The 14,837-nt window shown below is 38.7% G+C and overlaps 1 protein-coding gene across 1 annotated transcript in view; it reads left to right on the top strand.

Annotated features, from left to right (window-relative positions):
- The window catches only part of kcng1 (potassium voltage-gated channel, subfamily G, member 1), a 59,458-nt gene that overhangs the window by 21,401 nt on the left and 23,220 nt on the right, over positions 1-14,837 (top strand). The window lies entirely within an intron of this gene.

The following is a 14,837-nucleotide window of genomic DNA, read 5'->3' as shown; positions in this document are numbered from 1 at the left end:
AGGAACGCTATAGTATTAGGAGATTTTTCGCACATTTTCATGAAAACTAAGCAAATTTTCAAATCTTGAAATTCTCATTACCGCAATGAGCAGTGATCTCATTCTTATTACTGTGATACATTACGGTATTATTTATAATGTGTTTTTGTCTGGATAAATATGTGAAACCCGCTCAAAGACCTCTTTCTCATTTTGAAAAAAAAAAAAAAAATCAATCCAAGATCTACTTAATGCATTTTTTTTTTTTTATACACTCATGGAAATGGAAATTCAGAATACATGCATTATATGCAGAATAAATGCATTTTTCTTTCTCAGAAAGATTGATATACTACTAGGACTTACGGTACATTCTGATTGTTTATTATGAATATTTTACACATTTTAGAATAATAAAGCATTTAGAACTCTTAATAAAAACACATAATATGCAATTGATTCATTTAATTATCAATTGATTTATCAACCCTAGGTCCATTTAATGCAATTACATTATTTTATATGCTATAAATAAAATCAAAATACAAATGTATTGTAATGTATTGTGGCCAACATCATACTTTATTATGAATGTTTTACATATTTTTAAATAATAGTAAAGCAATTAGAACTTTTAATAAAAAAAATGTTTTAAATATAGCTGCAAGCAGCAATCACCGGGGCCAAGCGCAAGCAAGACGACAAGACATGCCAAAGTGGCTGGGAGTGTGAGACCCACTGCAGCAAGGAGCAATTGAAGACATTTAAAGATGAATTTTGGCACAATGGTTGATACATTAAATAAAAATATGATTATCACTTTCGACCAATAGGTGGCGCAGTTACGAAACTGATGTGATGTGGTCAGAGTGAAGTGACAATGACACATACAAAGTTTGGTGTCAATATGTCAAGGCATTGCAGATATAAAGCCTGAATAGTCATTTTGGCATCATGCCTCAACTTTGCCACTGCGGTATACGAAAACGGTTTTGTCTATCGACACGAAATCCATAACTTTTACTCGGCACAGTCTGGAGATGACACGATCCGATTTTGGTGAAAATCGGACGTTCGGTCTAGGAGGAGTTCGAAAAAGTAGGTTTTAAAAGAAAATAAAGATGGCGGACAGGAACTTTGATTGACTATGGCAAAATTGGTATCTATGTTTTCAGCATAACCCAAGGAATCTATTGAGATCAGTGTCATTACTATAGGCAAATTTATTCAAAAGTTATTAGCATTTTTGGAAATTTCATTATAACTTTTGACCAAAAGGTGGCGCTGTCTCATAAATTTTTGAGTACTTTTAGGGCGTTGTACTGATGACCCATACTGAGTTTCGTAACGATACGTTCATGCGTTCATAAAATACAGCATTTTAGCACATAATTCAAAATGGCCGACAGCCAAAATGGCCGATATGGGAAAATTGGATATCAGTCGACTCAGCACGATGCCCTGAATCTAACGAGACCACTTTTGTGATTTTTGGACAAACCGTTCAGAAGTTATAAGCAAAAATATAAATTCTTCATATCTCCGGACCAGTAGGTGGCGCTGCGCCGAAACGCAGCATGTAGCCTCAGGTCATGCTTGTGATGACATGTACCAAATTTGGTCTGAATCCGATAAAGCGTTGTGGAGATACGGCCTTACGTCTGTTTTTGCAAGCGCTACGTAAAATTTATTTGCGCGGTATTCGAGAACGGTAATTCGAATCAACTTGAATTCCATAACTTTTGGTCGTCAAGGTCTGGAGGTGATCTGGTTCATTTTTCGTGAAATTCGGAGCAACGGCCTAGGAGGAGTTTGAAAAAGTAGGTTTTTCGGAAAATTCAAAATGGCGGGAAAACTATTATGACGGAAAATGACGTCATATGGTGGAGTCGAATCGTCGTGAGCTCAGGAATCAGAGGAAAAAAGAATTTTGTTTCTAGCCCTTGTGGTTCAAAAGTTATTAGCATAAACATGAGTGCAACTTTGGACAGCTGGTGGCGCTAGAGGGAATGAGTTGGAGACTCCAAATTTGCTATGGTGATAGTTCAGGCTGTCCTCTATCACTGTGCCAATTTTTATAAGTTTCCCGCAAACGGTTCTATAGGCTGCCATAGACGCCCAGTCGGAAGAAAAAAAAGAAAAAGAAAAAGAAGCAGAATAAGAACCAGAACAGATACAATAGGTGCCCGCACCTTCAGTGCTTGGCCCCTAATAAGAACGGGAACAGATACAATAGGTGCCCGCACCTTCAGTGCTTGGCCCCTAACAAGCGCAAGCAAGACGACAAGACATGCCAAAGTGGCTGGGAGTGTGAGACCAACTGCAGCAAGGATCAATTGAAGACATTTAAAGATGAATTTTGGCAAAATGGTTGAAAAATCACATACAATAACTAAAAATATGATTATCACCTTCGACCAATAGGTGGCGCAGTTACGAAACTGATGTGATGTGGTCAGAGTGAAGTGACAATGACACATACAAAGTTTGGTGTCAATATGTCGAGGCATTGCATATATAAAGCCTGAATAGTCATTTTGGCATCATGCCTCAATTTTGCCACTGCGGTATACAAAAACGGTTTCGTCTATCGACACGAAATCCATAACTTTTACTCGGCACCGTCTGGAGATGACACGATCCGATTTTGGTGAAAATCGGACGTTCGGTCTAGGAGGAGTTCGAAAAAGTAGGTTTTAAAAGAAAATAAAGATGGCGGACAGGAAGTTTGACTGACTACACCAAAATTGGTATCTATGTTTTCAGCATAACCCAAGGAATCTATTGAGATCAGTGTCATTACTATAGGCAAATTTATTCAAAAGTTATTAGCATTTTTGGAAATTTCATTATAACTTTTGACCAAAAGGTGGCGCTGTCTCATAATCTTTTGAGTACCTTTAGGGCGTTGTACTGATGACCCATACTGAGTTTCGTAACGATACGTTCATGCATTCATAAAATACAGCATTTTAGCACATAATTCAAAATGGCCGACAGCCAAAATGGCCAATATGGACAAATTGGATATCAGTGCACTCAAAATGACGCCCTGAATCTATCGAGACCACTTTTATGATTTTTGGACAAACCGTTCAGAAGTTATAAGCAAAAATAGCTTTTTTTCATATCTCCGGACCAGTAGGTGGCGCTGCGCCGAAACGGAGCATGTAGCCTCAGGTCACGCTTATGATGACATGTAGGAAGTTTGGTTTGAATACGATTAAGCGTTGCGGAGATACAGCCTTACGTCTGTTTTCGCAAGCGCTACGTAAAATTTGTTTGTGGGTTTTTTCGAAAATTGCTAAGCGAATCAACTTGAATTCCATAACTTTTTGTCGGCATGGTCTGTAGATGATCTGATTCAATTTTCATGGAAATTGGAGCAACGGCCTAGGAGGAGTTCGAAAAAGTAGCTTTTTCGGAAAATTCAAAATGGCGGAAAACTTTTCATGGCGCAAAATGACGTCATTGGGTGCAATCGAATCGTCACGAGGTCAGGAATCAGAGGAAAAAAGAATTTTGTTTCTAGCCCTTGTGGTTCAAAAGTTATTAGAATAAACATGAGTGAAACTTTGGACAGTTGGTGGCGCTAGAGGGAATGACTTAGACACACCAAAATTGGTGTATTTAATGTTGGGACTGTCCTCTATCCGAATGTCAAACCATTACAACTTTCCCGCGATCGGTTCTATGGGCTGCCATAGACTCCCAGAGCGGAAGAAGAAGAAGAATTATTTTTGGTACGGGAACAGATACAATAGGTGCCCGCACCTTCAGTGCTTGGCCCCTAATTAAATTATTAATCGATTCATCAATTCAATATCCATTTAGTGCATATTATTCAATGAACTCATGGAAATAATTCACCTTTAAAAAAAAAATTATGTGCCAAATCATGAATTAAAACCTTACTTTTAGAAAGAATTTTCTCTACAAAACTATAATTTCAATCATTTAAGCAGAATCCTTTAGATCACAATGTGGTTCTTTTTAGGATCATAAGAAATATACATTTTGTCAAATGTGTCTTAGATTGTGTAGCAAGATGCTGTTAACTTGCATTCTGTTGAATACGCATATGTCAATATTATTAAAGACTGGCTGAAAACGCATTACAGGTTACGAAATGACCATATTGCTGGTTTGATTGTTTTAGCTAAAATGCAATATTGTTATTCGTCACGTACATCGACAAGCGGCCACACCATGCAGGGTTCACAAGGGCCAAAAGAGCTGATGTATCGGGCATGTGCTTTTAGAGGCCAGTCCGCAAATAGCTGCCGACTGCAGCATGCAATCATCCTGACGTGCAAATTGAGTTTTCTTCCATTCTGTGTGTTTCTGCCATTGAATACCATCGAGGCCGGGTTCATGCCGCTCTAAGCGGTCTGTCTGTTTGTGAGGGGGTCGAAGTGCAAAAAACGGTTCGCTCTTTACATGTTTGTAATAAGAGGTGAGGCATGGGGTTTATGGGTAGTGCTCTGGATGGATTGGCTCTTCAGCTGCCGGGGAAGTGGAGGGCCTCGTCCTCATATCTGAGCTGACATTCCCCAGCATGCTGAAATAAAGGCCAGCGGAGGGAACTTGACTCTAGTAATGACGCCATTAGTCCTTCCGTCACAGGCCTGGCCTTCATTAGGGTCTCGCAGGATGTGATCCGAGTCTATCATGAGTCTCTGAATTGAGAAAGGCCATTTACGAAGCCCCAGTGGCAGATATTGTTCTCATCTCACTGTGCTGAAGCTCAAATAACTGTAAACATGCAGAGATACCCACTTCTTATTGCTTTCTACGTGCATGCCGTCTGGATCATAAACCTCATCTCACACATTTCATTACTTAGACAGCGTTTTCAAGTAAACGCGGAATTTCTTTTAATGAGTTTTGGCCGTTCATTTCCACGAAATGAACAAAACGGTATTTTGTTGGCCTGAAAACGGATTTCAACGTTTTTGAAAACAATACCATTGTCGTCTCCAAACGTGAATTTATGAAAATCGGGACATCATGCGCATGCATAGTGCTACGTGTTCAGTCTATAGGCGTGTAGTGTTTCTTTACAAAGTTACATCGCCAACTACTGGCCTGGCAGCAGAATACAGCGTTTTTAGTCGTTTTTGCAGACCTATGTGAACTGGGATCGTTTTATAACGTTGTCGTCTAGGATAAACTTGTCAATTTTTTGTGTATTGCTGTCATTTAAACATAGCCTTAGAACGTTGATTGCCATAGTTTTTTTTATAAGCGTGAAATTGACGTAGGCTTTTCCCTAGATGCTGGTTTTCTTTTTGCAATTTTGCTCTGTCCGCTCTTTTAGTTTAGTTTTTTAGTGTACAGCTGAAAAAACTTGCATTTGCATGTTAGAATTTGCATGTATTAATTGGTATTTTGCCTATATTTAAACACAAAAGTATGCATGTGTAGTTACTGTAAGTTTAATCAACATTTTAATTTTATATAGTTTAGGTCCTAGTGCACCATTGTAATCACTTTTGGATTGTGGCAAATAAATATTGAAAGTTTTTTAAAAGGTCAAAAATTGCCCATGTACGGCCTTGTACAGCTGAAGTACTGTTCTACTGAAGTACATACTTAGTTGAGGTATGTGAATTGGGATGCAACCAGAAACTGTATCTCCAATCCACTGTACTTCTAAAGATAGGTCATTCTAATCTCCACCTTGACACAGCCAGGCTTGAATCTCTACTGCTAACATTAATATTTATACTAAGTCAACTCTCCCTCGAGTGCATTCAGAGGACACGTTTAAACTTGGCTTTCACTTTAAGCCATCACCAAGTAAATATTGAAATGGGTGCATTCTTTAAAGAGAGCCGTGACCTTGTGTTTAGTGCACATGTTTTAGGAATGGCAAATGTAAGAAATGCCTTTGCACTGCAAAAAAAAAAACACATTTTGTCTTGTTTTCTAATAAAAAAACTAAATCTTCGTAAAACTTTTTATGCGTTTTGGCCATTCATGTACACACAGCGAAGTTTTGGGGGTCTGCAAAATGTTTAAAAAGGGTTTCAAAGTGCAAATTTTTGAAAACGTTACTGTTATCGTCTGTGTGTAAACAACAAAAACGTGCATTTGTGAAAACAGTGACGTCATGCGTATTATTATGTGTTCAATCTATAGGCTGTTTCTTTATAAAGTGACATCGCCAACTGGTCTGGCAGCAGAATACAGCGTTTCAAGGCCAGATTTACTAAAATGAACAAAGTAGCGCGAGAGCGCAAATCCAAAAAAAGCTCTAATGGGAGTGGATAGTTCTGCGTGTGATCTACTGACGACGGGCAAATTTAAGAACACAAACGCAGCCAGATAATTTCGAACATAATGAACAACGCAAACTACCAAGAGCAGCGCAAATTAGCATCTGGTTTAAGACGTGCTTTTTTTGGGCAGTAATTAAAGGCGCAAATACCAGTTCATGAGTTCACATCTACATATAATTATTACGGTAAAGGTAATACTGATAAACTGTCAAGGAACAGAGGTGGGTTCTGCTGTTATTTATCTTGTCCTGAGTTGATTACTGATTGATCTCCACTTGTGCTAATTGGGTTAATTATCTGCACCTGCTCCTCCCGAACCTTGTTAATAAAACATCATTTAATTGATGAGCGCAAACCTTAATAAATCACCTTGCATTACCTGCATTATTGAAGGGCTTATTGAATTAAACCAGCCCAAGCTTGACCCCTTTGGGTTCTAGTATTCTCATACTGTTCTGAATTAGAGTTTGTGTCATAGATGCTGATGCATACCCCCCATTAGATTGAATTTATAATGATGAACAAAACAAAAATGAACATTGTGACATGCCCAATAGACCCTTGTTTCTGTTGACCAACATGCACACAGTCTGTGAGTTTTCCTGGCACGCTGTTACTTAAAGCTTTTAGCAGCTCAGGTCTCTCAGGGGTTAATGTGTGACCACACGGGAACCTTCAGCTGAATTACACAATCTGGCCTGAATATTATGATAATGTTATGGCCTCTGAAACAAGCAAAGTAATGGATAACATGCAGATTCACCTTAAAGTAACACTTCACAGTGGCTTTTTGCAACCACATCCATTAGCCCTGCTGGGAAATGACCCTGTAGAAAACACCAACTAATGCAGCTTGCTGTACTGAAGTTCCACTGAAGTATTTCATGATGATTGTAAATGATTTTAACGCAAGTATAATAGGCTTGTATATGATGAGTCAAAATGTCAGGCCCTGGAAATTGATACCGGCCATGGTTTTGGATTGCTAATGAAACACTCAAGAACTAGGGCCTGTTAAATACAGGATAGCATTAAATGGCAAACCAAACTTCTGACTGTTTTTAAGATAAACTATTAATATTTTGAGACCGCGAGCAAGTCTCTCTGGTTAAGGTTAATTATGCACTTGCTTTTTTTGCTTTTTCTTCTGACATTTCAAACATGCAAAGGCAGTCCTGAATGTAAAACAATTTTAACTTGCAAAGTAGACTATTTTCAGGATTCAAACTCTTATGCTGTGCAAATTTTGGTCATATGCTGGCAGCATGAATTGACTTCCCCAGGAATTAGGACTTCTGTAACGATAAATCTGGGGTGCCAGTTTATCTGAACCTCAAATTCAATTTTGATGAGTTTTGGTCTTTGGCTTCTCAACACCAATCTGTTCTGTTTGACTAGACATGGGATGCATTGTAGTATGCTTAATGCACATTTACAATTACAATGGACATACATGCTGGCAGACAGACAGTTTGATTGGGAATGAATTAAACTGCACAAGGTCTGTTTGAGATCCAGAGCACTATTAACATGTATTCATACAGCGTTCATACACCTTCTGGGATTGCAATCTCAACATAATAATCAAACACATGCCTCAATTTATATGCAGATGAGGACTTAAACAATGAAAGTGTTTGAATATTAGCACAGTCAGTGACAAGATTACTACTCGTCAGTTTAGCCCTTCTTGCAGTCATTTCACTGGGGGTTGATGATGATTATTTTGTAAGACTTCAAGACTATAGTTCTTCTGAAGCCAGACGATACCTTTATGTGAGGAACAAAAAGAAAAGCGATCAGTTATTCACTGAAATGTGATCATGTCTCCAGAAAGCAAGTCATTTATGACACTTTCATGATGCTTTTGAGTCATTTTTGAAGCTGAAGCTTGAAACTGCGTGCAAAAAAGCAACCAGCTACATTCTTTAAAACATCTTCTTTTGAGTTCCACAGAAGAAAGAAAGTCATACGGTTTTGTGGAAACATGAGAGTGAGTAAATATTGACAGAATGTTGATGTTATAGTGACCTATTCCTTTAAATCTTGGGATTTTCCCCCTGATCTACAACAGAAGGTGTGAAATGGGAGAGGTGGGGGGAGGAGGATATTGAGGTGTGATGCTATTTCCAGATTACAGGCTCTTCTGGCTTCCCGACACGATTTTGGTCGACAAAAGTCATTTGTGTAGACCGACTGTGGAAGAGGAATGCTAATGCTCAATATCATTGAGAGACGCTGCTCCTGTTCCTTTTGGAATTGGCAGATATATTTCATTCTGAGATGCCAATCTCATCTCCGCGGATGGAGACACTGCTGTTTACGTGGAACTACCATGAGCCTCCATATCGCCTGCTGATCATGTCATTAAAACTGTATTTAAGAGAGGAAACGGTGAGACTGTGATAAACAGATAAATCATGCACTCGATTTCAACGTGCATGTAATGACTTTGGCATTTTCGATCTCATTTTATGATTGGAGCACACGGTTCAAGGCTGCACAAGAGTTTGGCAAGTCTTTGCGATGCAAACCACTTGTGATGTGTTAGCGCATCATCATTTGTTAACCTTTTCCACATTTCAAACGCTCTTGACTTTTAGAATCAGCATGCAGTATCACAGTTGTTGTTGTTGAGTCAAACACTTGCCAATATCAATCAAAATTGCAGTGTTTTTTGTCCATGTCTATTCTATATGCTAATGCCCTCCTAAAAACTGACAATATGAACTTTATTCCTGAACGTACTCTGCGATTCACGATTTTCTGCATGCATATTCATCACCATGTCACTGTAATGATATGAATCTACAGCTTTTAGTGTGGCCAGACCGATCCTATAGTCCCTCATTAGCCATGTAAAACCACTTAACGTAATACAAGCTCTCCTAAACGCTGCAATAATGGCAAAGTGGATTTTTGTGGGTTGGTTCCCAAACAGTTACAGCTTTTCTAGATACTCAAAGCACTTTTACATATGGAAGGGGGAATGTCCTCAACCACCACCAATGTGCAGCATGATCAGCAGCCATATTGCGCCAAAATGCAGACCACACACTAGCTTATTGGTGGAGAGGAGACGGAGAGATGAAGTCAATCAGTATGGGGATGATTAGGAGTTCATGATGGGAAGAGGCCAATGGCAAATTTGGCCAGGATGCCGGGGTTAAACTCCTACTGTTTTTCCAAAGGACATCCTGGGATTTTTAATGACCACAGAGAGTCAGGACCTCGGTTTAACATCTCATCCGAAGGACAATGCTCTTTGACAGTATAGCGTCCTATTCACTTTACTTAGGACCCACACAGACCACAGGGTGAGCGCCCCCTGCTGGCCTCACTAACACCTCTTCCAGCAGAAACCTGGTTTTCCCAGGAGGTCTCCCACCCAGGTACTAACCAGGCTCAGCCCTGCTTAGCTTCAGTGGGAAACCAGTCTTGGGCTACAGGGTGATACGGCTGCTGTTTAACTAGTTCATTCAGGAACTAACACATTTACTACGTGCGACAATTCTGCTGATATTTTGTTTGGATCAATTTTCATTAGCAATCGAAGCAAAAAATAAAGTAACTTGTCTAAGTTACTTAATATTCTTTGTTTATTGATCTGTTGTTTAAAAACAGTCACAATTTCAATCGTATTATTGGGCTGAATATCAGTCAGTGTTGATTTGATATTGTTGATATTCTGAACTCTTTCTAGATCATGTTATTGCTTATAGCAATGTTCTCTGATAATAACTTAAAGTACAGAAACCTAGACTGACTCGATACAGTTGATAACTCTATTGTTGTTGAGGCAGCTGTGGGCTTCGAGGTCAGCTGGCATTTTTCTGTGTTTTATTCAGGTCACATGTCCTTGTTGAGATTGAGCAAGTCAGCATAGATTCCAACAATGCCAGTCTCAGTCCATGGTCAGATACGGTTGTTTGAATGTTATCTGGCTTTGACTTCAGCAGAGAGGTGCTGCTTTACGAGACTGTCTGATTACGGTGTTGTGCCTAATTTTGACTCCCTGCCAGATCATTACCCCCTCGCTGGGGCTGCTACCTGATTGCCTAATCATAACCTCACCCCCTTAATCTTAAGTCCACCCCCAGACCTTGTTGGGGAATTGTGGGTGAGTCTTTCTTCATTTGTTTGGCTGATTAAATTATTTAAATGCAATTTTGATTTGTGTTAAAATATAGATTTTGCAATTAATCACAATCTTCATTGGAACGATTTCAATGTTTTTACATGCGCCAGTTTGCATTATCCGAGTTTGCATTATAAATTGAATGTGATGACCTGTAAAGTCCAAATCAAGAACAAATTACTCTTATGAATAAAATTTGGAACAGTGCATCACATGAAGAAATGACTCTTGCCGTTTTAACGAATCATAGTGAATCAACATTACTTCGGTGATGGGACATTTTAATATATTACAAGATATGTTATTGATCCATTCAGAGGATTTTGATAGAAATTTGTAACTGAAATGTTCATAAATGTATAATTTTATAATCATTTTCCACATTGTTCAAAATTGTTTTTTTTTTACATAAAAGTTTACTTTTAAACTTTAGGTTTTGGTTGTGTTGTTAGATCTGATCAATTAGCCTAATAGCAATTTGACTGCATATTTTTCACCCTGTTGTTAATTTTTTTTAACGGTACAAACTGTACTAATGTTGAAAGTTGGAAAGTTTCCTGTATTATTGCTGAACGAGACATTTCTTTCATGTAAGCAAACAATGGACATTATAAATAAAATAAATAATTTGGAATCCATGGATAATTCACCTCAGATATTGAAAATAAATAATAGGAAACTAGAACGTTCAAACTGTGAACAAACAAGTGTATTCTGTGTCAAAGCATTATTCATGCTAAACTGGTGTAATAATTATGAATTTGATCATGTATCCATTTCATTGCGAGTGCAGTGCACTTACAGAGAGACTCCGCCCACACACTCTTCCAAAAAGCTGTGATTTTTCATTGATTTTGTCGCATCTCATAGTCGTTGCATCTGGTGTGGACAGACGAATTGCTTGTTGCTGGAATCTTATTGCATCACGTCTATAGTTAAGATGTTCAATATTGAGATCTGTGAGGATGCCCAAAAATTGTCTTCTCGTGATGAATTGAAACTTCTTGCGTTAGACTGAAAGCAAAACAGTAGCAATGATGCCAAATAGAGTTCAGCCCCAAATCAGCCCTAAGAGAGCGCTCAGCCTTGAGTTTTCCCCGAGTAGCAAAGCCAACATCATCTCTGCATATCAACTACCTTGGATGGATTAACTTCAGAGAGTCTGTCTCAAAGATTCTCCTCCTGATGAACAGTCCCTCACGCTGCACAGAATATCAAACATTGGGATTGATTGAAACATAATATATGTGCTATATTTAGGAGGCAGTCATGACCTAATGGTTAGAGAGTCAGACTTGTATCCCTGAAGGTTGTGGGTTCGATTCTTAATACCGGTAGGAAACAGAGGTGATCTATTTCAGATATGTTTTTAAACATATATATATTTTTAAATACAAAAATATTGCCAATATAGATTTTAAAATATCCTTACATACTTTTTCAAGCTAAATATATTTATATTGTTCAAAAATATAAAAATAAATGTTATATATAGACTTTAATGTCAATTTTTTACACATTTTGCATGTATGGGTTTGCCCTTACATGAATCTGCCTTATTTCTTGGTGACACAGATCAACAAGGTGCTGGAAACATTCCTCAGGGATTTTGGTCCATATTGTCACGAGAGCATCACAGTTACTGGAGATTTATCAGCTGCACATCCATGATGTGAATTTCCCGTTCCTCCACATCCCAAATCTGCTCTATTGGATTGAGATCTGGAGACTGTGGAGCTCGTTTAAGTTTAGTGAACTCACTGTCATGTTCAAGAAACCAGTTTGAGATGATTTGAGCTTTATGATATGTGTGTTATCCATCAGAAGATGATACACTGTGATCATAAAGGGATGGACATGATCAGCAACTTTACTCAGGACGGCTGTGGAGTTTAACCGATGATCAATTGGTACTAAGAGACCCAAAGTGTACAAGAAAATATCCCACCATCATTACACCAGCAGAACAAAGCCTGAACTGCTGACACAAGGCAGGATGATCATGCTTTCATGTTGTTTACGCCAAATTCTGACCCGACCATCTGAACACTGAAGCAGAAATTGAGACTCATCAGACCAGGCAACGTTCTTCTTCTTCCATTGTCCAGTTTTGTTGAGCCGTGTGAATTGTAGCCTCAGTTTCTGTTCTCATCTGACAGGAGTGTCACCGTTGTGTGTTTCTTCTGCTGCTGGAGCTCTTCTGCTTCAAGGTTTGGTGTGTTGTGTGTTCAGAGATGCTCTTCTTCTTCAAGGTTTGATGTGTTGTGTGTTCAGAGATGCTCTTCTTCTTCAAGGTTTGATGTGTTATGTGTTCAGAGATGCTCTTCTGCTTCAAGGTTTGATGTGTTATGTGTTCAGAGATGCTCTTCTGCTTCAAGGTTTGGTGTGTTGTGTGTTCAGAGATGCTCTTCTGCTTCAAGGTTTGATGTGTTATGTGTTCAGAGATGCTCTTCTGCTTCAAGGTTTGGTGTGTTGTGTGTTCAGAGATGCTCTTCTGCTTCAAGGTTTGATGTGTTATGTGTTCAGAGATGCTCTTCTGCTTCAAGGTTTGGTGTGTTGTGTGTTCAGAGATGCTCTTCTTCTTCAAGGTTTGATGTGTTATGTGTTCAGAGATGCTCTTCTGCTTCAAGGTTTGGTGTGTTGTGTGTTCAGAGATGCTCTTCTGCTTCAAGGTTTGATGTGTTGTGTGTTCAGAGATGCTCTTCTTCTTCAAGGTTTGGTGTGTTGTGTGTTCACAGATGCTCTTCTTCACGGTTTGGTGTGTTGTGTGTTCAGAGATGCTCTTCTGCTTCAAGATTTGATGTGTTGTGTGTTCAGAGATGCTCTTCTGCTTCAAGATTTGATGTGTTGTGTGTTCAGAGATGCTCTTCTTCTTCAAGGTTTGATGTGTTGTGTGTTCACAGATGCTCTTCTTCAAGGTTTGGTGTGTTGTGTGTTCAGAGATGCTCTTCTGCTTCAAGATTTGATGTGTTGTGTGTTCAGAGATGCTCTTCTGCAGACCTCGGTTGTAACAGGTTACAGTATTTGAGTTACTGTTGTCTTTCTATCTGCTGGAATCAGTCTGGTCATTCTCCTCTGACCTCTGACATCAACATGACATGTTTTCCCTCAGGACTGCCGCTCACTGAATATTTGATCATTCTCTATATTTTTTCTCTCAGATGGGACAGAAGAAAGTCATACGGGTTTGGAGCAACGTGATGTGGAGAAAATGACCAAGATTTCTTTTTCATCAGAGTTGCAGAAGTTGCTGTAGACTTTGACTGGATCTCTTTGATAAACCGTGATATCATTATTGTAAGGCTCACGTGACGCATTAGTAGCCCAGAGGTGTTCATCTCAATGATAGCTTGCAATGACTTGACCTGTCACCTCTTTTATTGCCTCTGTCTCTGCAATTTTCAGTTCCTTCACTCACCGGTGGCTCGAGGCGGCCGAACAAGTCTCTGATTATTTAGAACATGGATAATTCATCTTATGGTATTGATTCAATTCTCCCTGGTGCTGTGAGAAGAAATAATAATTTGTTTTTCTCCTTTCCCTCTTCAGGAGATGTTATTATTTATTAGTGGAGCTTGCCTTAGCAATTTTTTGAAAACTTTGGTGTACACACTTTGGTGTGTAACTTGTCCTCCACCATTTGTGCAACAGACATGAATAATACCTCAATTCAGGATCAATTTCTACGTGATCAGACTTATGAAAAGATTTTATTTTGTTTCTGTAGAAAAATCTAAAGAAATCCATAAAAAAATGTGCTGTAAAAGCTCCACTTACGCCGTTTGAACTGTCTCCATAAGACTTATTACCCATGATCTGAGAGTAATTGGTGGCTGCTGATTTTTAAAGTCCGGTGTCGGCTGCCACGCAGATGCTGTTCAACACAGGTGGATCAATAGGAAACGAGGGCCGCTAACACAGGCAGCGCTTCAGAGATAATGCCCTGTGGCTATTCGGCATGCGTGCCGAGCATACCGAACACTGTTCATCTCTAATAATTGTTCTGTTTTTTAAACTCTTTCCCTTCTTGGTCTTCTAAGAGGATTTGTCAGATGTTCTGTTTGCAGATGACAAACGCTTAATAACATGAATCATCTCATGACAGCTGGTTTGTGAGATACTGTACTCGTTGTAAATTAAATGGGTTCAAAGGAACCATTAGGGTTGCTTGTATATTAACATATTAATACTCTAAAGGGTAATTCTCCTAAAGCTGTGGGTTGTAAAACAAAATAGTTTTGCTTTTTTTTTTATTATTCTGCTTTTTTCACAGCGGCATTGGCAGCATAATCCCTAGTGAAAAAAAAAACTATTCCAAAATGTATTTCAAATACATTTATTTCATACTAAGTATACTACAAATCCATTAACATATTTACTGACATATCACTTGAGACTTACTGATATAAATATTACAATTAAACTTTATTTGGAGT

This window comes from Phoxinus phoxinus, assembly GCF_949152265.1.
Source record: "Phoxinus phoxinus genome assembly, chromosome: 18".
In the NCBI taxonomy this organism is placed as follows: domain Eukaryota; kingdom Metazoa; phylum Chordata; class Actinopteri; order Cypriniformes; family Leuciscidae; genus Phoxinus; species Phoxinus phoxinus.
The sequence above is the reverse complement of the archived record's forward strand: the minus strand, read 5'-3'. Positions and strand labels throughout refer to the sequence as shown.